At 42.0% G+C, this 8,178-nt stretch overlaps 1 pseudogene; it reads left to right on the forward strand.

Moving 5' to 3' along the window:
- The first annotated feature begins 5,385 nt into the window (after positions 1-5,385).
- Positions 5,386-5,530, forward strand: LOC111825036 (annotated as a pseudogene).
- Positions 5,531-8,178: the final 2,648 nt, after the last annotated feature.

Here is an 8,178-nt window from a genome sequence, read left to right on the forward strand (position 1 = left end):
CCCCATATTTTCAGATCAAAGGGTATATTAGATTTAGAGGATGTGTGTTTCAGGAGGGAAAAAACAGCCCCCCAAAAATCAATATTATGAAGCAATTTTATATTTGGAAAACCAAACAAAAATGCTTATTTTGAAATTTGTTCTTGTTCTTCATTTGGTTTTCTAGGGGGAAGATGGATTTCGAAACATTGAATGATGTTCATACTTTTTCATCCTTTCTGCTCCTGTGAGAATTTGCCTGATTTTCATGCCAGAGCCAGGACTTGTACTGAGAGTCGATGTCAGCAAGACCACCAGCTTCCCAGGGTGCAAAAGAGAGAAATCCAGCCCCAGTCAGCTCCCCGGCCCAGGGCACAGAGGTCCTGTGTTTGTCCCACCCTTTTTTTCCTCGATCAGCTTTCCTTTTCCCAATGCCCGGGGCCCCACGTGCAGCTGAAGCCATGTGCCTAGGGAGTGAGCTGATGGCGCTCTGGATGAGAGCTTGGATACCAGGAGGTGGCCATCCCAGGCAGAGCAGTTTTCTTCCTTCCCAGTCTCCTGAGAGAAAAGTAGGAAGGAAGAGAGAGGGGGGAAACCCAGTTCACATTTATCAATATGTGCTTACTTAAGTGTTTTGCTAAGTAACCATAGTAAAATACATTGAAACCAGACTTCATTACTGCAACCGGAAAGAATTTGTCATGATTAATTGCTTTAGAGTCTTCAACTCCTAAAATATAGCTCTGCTACTGAGAATGTACTAAGAGTTCTCAGAAAACCTAGGGACAAAGTTAAAATCACATCTGCTGGAAATATCAGGAAATATTAATGCATACATATAATCGTGTAATCTTGATTATTTCTTATGGAGAAATAAAGATGGAAGTCAGTTTACCACACAGAGGAACCAACAGGAATTGACAAAAAGGATGATGAATTGGATAGATTTCTATACCTAAGATTTACTGAATATTCCCACTTCTTCTCAATCAATGTTGAGTCCAGAGGAGTAAAGTCTAAAGATTTTGTGGTCTCTATGTTCTCTAATAAAAAAACAAACAAACAAAAAAAGCACCTATTGCACATAGATTAATCTTTTGAGAGTCCTGAGGACCCCCAGCCTCCGGAAGCACAGATCTGGTGTCAGATAAGAGCGGCCGAATCTCTTCTATGCACTCACCAGCAGAGACTCTGATGTCAGAAACCAAAGTCTCCAGATTCCCGCCAGCATCCCACCATCACCCAGCAGATGCTGAAAGGGCATGATTACTGCATTAGAAATGCCTTTGATCGGCTTAGTGCTTTATTTACCTCTATAGACAGTCCCTGACTTACGATAGTTCCACTTACTTTAGACTTTACGGTGGTGCTAAAGCAATATACTTCGAATTTTGAATTTTGATCTTTCCTTGGGCTGGCGATATGAGGTACGATACTGTCTAGAGATGCTGGGCGGTAGCAGTGAGCCACAGTTCCCAATCAGCCACGCCATCAAGAGGGTAAGCAACTGATACTCTAATGCATTGTGTGGCCCGCACTCTTTGGATGTTGTGCTTCATGTGGTAGGTTCTATGGTGAAAAATAAGCAGAGAGGAGGAGAAAGTGTTTTAGGGAGAGGTGGTTGCAATTTTAATCATGGTGGCCAGGAAAGGCCTCACTGAGAAGGTGACATTGGACTAAAGACCTGAAGGAGGTGAGAGATATCTGGGGGAAGAGTGTTACAGAAAGAGGGACTCAGCAAGTGCAGCTCTGAGGTGGGAGCTTGTTGGAGGGATGCCCAGGAGGCCCATCTGGCTGGAGCCCAGTTAGTGAAGGATGATCAGAGCAGATGAGGTGAAAGAGGTAAAGAGGTGGGGCCTGGAGGTGAGAGGCAACCCCGACCATCCCCAAATCCCGTTTCTACAATACTTCATCTGTATATTGTATTGTGTGTTTACCACCCCAAAGGAAACATTTCTGCATCAAGCTTCTATCCCTTTAAGAACCATGCTTATCTTCGAATTCATCTTAGTTTATAGAGGCCGTCCTAAACAGCCATGTTCACGAAGAAAGGAATCCTTTCAGAAAGACCTCAGAGAATATATGAAAAGGTTCTTTGAAAGTCATCACATTTTGCAACTGACTTTCAATGCACTGTTGCCAGCTGCAGTGATCTGTTTAAGTAGATTCAATGGCTTTTTTAAAATTTTTATTTAATAGTTGATTTTTTCCTACTATTCTTAAATAACCTGAACATTCTGAGCTTCCTGGTGTTCCCTTTACAAGGAAACTGACAGCATGAGAAGAAGCATTCTTTTTCCCTGGTAATGTTCCCAGCAGATGTCGGACCATCTGAGGTTCTGTGGTTAAAGGGCATAAATTTAAGAAAGACTCAAGAAAACAGACATCCAAAACATCACCTCATGAGTGGTAGTGCTGTGTTAAATACTATGGTTTGGGGTTTGGGAATTGAAAGAAGTACTTTTACTAAAGTAACTGCCTAGCTGACTCTACTCGAGGGCGAGGGAGGGGTGGTCGCATTCCCCAACTCAAAGAATTCTGGTCATAAACTCAATCCAATCTGCCCTTTTGCTGCCTCTGAAACCAGAATCAAATCCTTAGCTCCTCCAACGCTGTTCTTAGCTCACATTGACTTTTATCAAATACTTATTACATGCCAACACTTACGGACACAATGAGATTTAATCCTCACAGTAACCACTTGAAGTGGTACTATTTTTATTCTCCTTTTACCAAGGCAGAGACGGGGGCTTAGAAATTCTGCTGAAACAATTGTCTGCTAAGTGGTAACTCAGGCCCAGAGCTGTGAATCTTTATTATTAGACTAAAATGCCTCTTCCAGACACACTCCTTCCATGCAGTGTAGGTCCATGGGCTCCTGAATTTAATCTAAAGTATTCTAATGGAAAGGAAAATCCTGGGTAGGAAATGAGTTAGTGGCACCTAGAAGCTCTAACCACTAACAACAAAAGGATCCCTCTGGCAGAACATGTTGGCAATTTCCAGGTGGCAGGTGGTTTGGGGGAATGGGTGAAAAAGGTGAAGGGATTAAGAAGTATAAATTGGTAATTACAGAATAGGCACAGGGATGTAAAGTACAGCATAAGGAATATAGTCAATCTTATATAATAAAGAGGTAATATGCAAATTGACCATCATGCCCTGGCACAAGATGGCCACCCCCATGTGGTCACAAGATGGCTGGCAGGGGAGGGCAGTTGTAGGTGACCAGGCCAGTAGGGGAGGGCATTTAGGAGTGACCGGGATGGCAGGGGTGGGCAGTTGTGGGTGACCAAGCCAGCAGGGAAGAGCAGTTAGGGATGACCAGGCCGGCAGGGAGGGCAGTTGGGGGTGATCAGACCAACGGGGGAGCAGTTAGATGTCAATCAGGCTGGCAGGGGAGTGGTTAGGGGGTGATCAGGCTGGCAGGCAGAAGCGGTTAGGGGCAATCAGGCAGGCAGGCAGGCGAGCAGTTGGGAGCCAGCAGTCCTGAATTGTGAGAGGGATGCCCGACTGCCGGTTTAGGCCCGATCCCACAAGAATTGGGCCTAAACCGGCAGTTGGACATCCCTCAAGGGGTCCCAGATTGGAAAGGGTGCAGGCTGGGCTGAGGAACAACCCCTTTAGTGCATGAATTTCGTGCACGGGGCCTCTAGTAATTTCATAATAATTATGTATAGGTGAGATGGGTGCTAAACTTATTGAGGTGATCACTTCGTAAGTTGTATAAACGTCTAATGACTGGGTAGTACACCTGAAACCAATATAATATTGTAAATCAACTGTAACTGAAAAATAAAAAAATTTTTAAAAAGAACCTTCTGGCAGGAGAGACAGTATCAGGTGTGAGATCAGCTATTCTGGCTGGTTCGTGCACAGCCATGGCCTTGGCCTCAGCTGGGAAGAAGAGCTGGAGGGTAGCCGCACACACACTGAGGAAAGAATCCAGTCTTTTTCTGTCCTTTTTCATTTTTATCTTTATAGATTTCTGGGCTTGGAAATCTGCCAGCAAAGCCTGAGAACAGCCTTAGGAGACCTGTTGGCAACTCCCTTAGGAGTTGTTAGCCAAAAGCGTTAATCCTTGCCTCATCTTGAGACTTGTCTGCTGGGAGTAACTCAAAGGTATTCTTTCAACCAAGATCATTAGTTGAGCAAGGGAGTCATTGTGGCTTAAGTGTTCACCTTTGATTACTAGGTCGAGATAAGGACTGTTCTCTCCTTTTTTCCCCCCCTTGAGACCTTAGATAGTGAAGTACTTTTGACCTTGTGCATAGAGATCCTCTTTCCCACTGAGAATAACATGGGGAGAAAGAGGTGAGAGGCGGCAAGCTAAATGTCCATTGCACCACTTCTCAGCATTCATGTTTACAGCATCAGCCTTCACTTAGGCCACAGGCAAGTGGTTCTCACCAGCAGTCAGGAAGAACCATAGCATTTCTAAGGTCAGCCATGCCCCTGAAGGGTTTCGGCCATGCCAACCCAAAATATTGGTTATTTGAAGCTAAAGGCACTGGAGATATAGGAGTTGTAGGAAGGGCTCTCTGACCTCTCCCTTTATACCTAAAAACAGACCATAAAACCTCCCATGAGAAAGGTGCCCTCCCCGCACCAGGGAGAGAACATTCTTTTTTTTTTTTTTTAATATATTTCTTTATTGATTTCAGAGAGGAAGAGAGAAGGAGAGAGAGATAGAAACATCAATGATGAGAGAGAATCATTGATTGGTTGCCTCCTGCATGCCCCCCACTGGGGACCAAGCCCGCAACCCAGGCATGTGCCCTTGGCCGGAATCGAACCTGGGACCCTTCAATCTTCAGGGTGACACTCTATCCACTGAGCCAAGCTGGCCAGGGCAGAGAGAACATTCTTATCACCAGAGACTTGTATACAAACAAACCTATTAAAACAACCCCTAACTTCCACTAGTTTCCCCCAAGCATTGTCTCCTCACTGTCTCACAGTTTACTGCCCCCAGCCCAACCCCCTTTGTCTTATTACCTCCTCCCAACTTACCATTCTTAGTTTTAAAAGATATATAAGCTGTGGGGATTCTTCTGCTTATCATTTTTCTTTTGAAAACTCCCATGTACGCATAAAAATATCAAATAAAATGTGGATGCTTTTCTCCTGTTAATCTGTCTTTTGTCAGTTTAATTCCTAGGCTCAGCCACAGAACCTAAGAGGTGAAAGGAAGTTTATCTTTCCCTCAAGCCCTCTTGGAATGCACGTTTTTTTTCCAAATAACTGGTGACATAAACTAGCCAAAGTGATGACAAGTCCCTTCAAAATATTTTTCTCCCTTTTTGTCCTTATGCATTCTATTCATGATCATTGAAGAAAATTTAGACATACAGATAAACAAAAAGAAAATAGGTAAAATTAAAACCACTCAAGGTACCACTACTCTCCCCCTGGCAATGGGCAAGGAGACACCTGATTGGTGGTGTTGCTCTTATATCAGTCAGGGGCAAAGCAGATGTACAGTCCTTAGTTCATCCTAGCTTGATGCCTGTGTCGGTGGCCAGAGCTGTTTCATGCCTGAGGCACATAAACAGAGAAAAAAAAATACCACTACTCAGAGATAATTGCTATTAATAATTTCATACAGATTCTTCCAAGGTTTTTCTATTCAAATACAAACATATAAAAGTTTCATCTTTTTTTTTTAAAAAAAAAAGGGGGGAGGATCAAATTCTACACACAGTATTGTAACTTGCTTCTTGCTTAACAATATGCCATGAAGAATTTTTTATGTAAAAATTTCTCTTACCGCCCTAGAGATTGAAATGTATTAGCACCCCATCATTTATTGATCAGTTTAATATTGTTGACCATGTAGGTAGTGCCTTTTCACCATCTCACTTAGCAACAACATTATGGAATCATACAAGCATGTTTAAGCACTTGCCATTTTTACCTCAAAATAAATTGCCAAAGCTGAAACCAGCAGTTTATTAAGGTTTCTGAGACACCACTGTCTTCCAGAAAGATTATCCCACACTGACTTCATAAGCAATGTTTGCAAGTATCATAAAGCCTTCAGCATAGCAAACCAAGGAACCCCAAAATAATCCCAGGAGAGGGAAGAGGCCCCTTCATAGCTTTGTCAGGAGCCACCCCCCAGCTCTCACACATCACTAAAATAATGTAAACGATTGTCACTCAGTTGTCCCCATCCCAAACGTGTAAAATGAGACAAGAGCAGAGTTAGATTATTATCCCAGAACAATGCAGAGTCCCAGGGGCCTTGCAGTGAGAAAACAGAGCCAGCATTTGGTGTAAAACTCGTCTGCAGTAGCTGGCGAAAGCTCAGAGGTACAGAGTTTACTTACTAATCCAATATGTAGACAGCACTTATTGTGCATCAGTCACTCTAAGTGCTTTATAAATCTCAAAGTATTTAATTCTCACAATAACCCTACAAAAAGGCAGATACCACTTTTATTCTTATTTTACATATGGAGAGTAAGTAACTTGGAATTAGTTCTAGAGCTTGTGCGTCTAACCCTGTTGCCTATCAGGGAATATCTCTGATCCTACTTTGAACACCCCCAACTGCTCCCATATATGTAGGATAGTAAACACTCAATTTTCCAATCAAGCAGGAAGCACCATTCAACTGGTATTGTCACAGGAAAAAAGAACGAAAACTGAACTTTATGCACAAAAAGTCATACTTAAGATAATTTAAATGATTTTAGATAACAATATGTTCCCTGTACCTGATTTAGCCCAGATTTCATTTGCCATTTATTAATTTTAACTATTTCTTTCCTTGGGCACATTCAACTTTTCCTTTAGTAAATTGGATCATTTAAGGCCTTCTACTTTCTTCCTTTTTTAATATACATATATTTTTTAATTGATTTCAGAGAAGAAGGGAGAGGAAAGATAGATAGAAACATTAGTGATGAGAGAGAATCATTGATTGGCTGCCTCCTGCACGCCCACACTGGGGATCAAGCCTGCAACCTGGGCATGTGCCCTGACCAGGAATCGAACCATGACCTCCTGGTTTTGATCAACCACTGAGCTACGCCTGCTGGGCAAGGCCTTCTACTTTCCAAAGCTCTGTGACATACCATTGAATTTCCCAAACAACAAATTTTGGAGGTAATGAAGTTTAGAAAAGCTAAATGGTTTGTTTATGGTTTATGGTCACTTGGGTGTATAGATTAGAGAGGCAGGACATGAACATGTATCTTCTACTCCACTCCCATCATATCTCCTGGTCTCTATGAGCTGGCAACAGGCATCGAAACCAAGCAGAAATGTAAAGAAGTGCACTGATATATTAAAATACATAGTAGTTAGATTGATAGGTAAATGTCTACACATACCCATACACTATAATATTTCATAGATTTTGAATGCAACCATCTGGTGAACTTACCTTCCAGAACTCAAGACCACCTGACCAATTGATTGATTGACTAGCTCACCTCCAGTCAGCTTCCTCTTCCATACAACACAGCACTGATCCTTAAATTTCACCACATCTCATGCTCTTTGGCTTCTTTTCTCTCTGCATTGACAGAGAAAGTTAAGGCCATCTTTTATTCGTTTATTCATGTGTTCACTCATATGGGTGAATTTACCCTAGCACCTTCTACCAACTTACATAAATACCCTTAGTCTCTCTCAACATATACACACACACACACGCACACACACACACACACAAGCATGTATGCATGCATGTACACACCTACACCCTGCAATCTTGCATTCCTGCTGGCTTCTATAGTATACAGCTGATATCTCAAATTTTCTCTGATTTATTAAAATATTATGTTAAGATGTCTCCAGCATACACAGGGCCCCATGTACTAACCACCTAGCTTTGATGAATCATAATAGTTTACCTCAATTTTTCCCTCTTATTAGAGGAATACAACATTATGAGTACCATAGAAGCTCTTGGATACCTCTCTTTAACCCTTTTTCTTTCTCTCCCTCACTGAAGGTAGCCATTGACATGACTATGTCATATATGGTTTACATTTTTTATTATTTATACCTGTATGAACTATTTAATCCTTTGTACTTTTAAAAATTTTCTTTAAATGGAACACTGGAATATCATTCTCAGACTTTCCTTGTTATTTGAACATTGCTTTTCAGGTTTACTCATGATGATATTGTGGCAGACAGTCAGATAGGCATGAGCAGAGCAAGGAAGATGGGCCAGGTACAGAA

This window comes from Myotis lucifugus, unplaced genomic scaffold (assembly GCF_000147115.1).
Source record: "Myotis lucifugus unplaced genomic scaffold, Myoluc2.0 scaffold_11, whole genome shotgun sequence".
NCBI lineage: Eukaryota > Metazoa > Chordata > Mammalia > Chiroptera > Vespertilionidae > Myotis > Myotis lucifugus.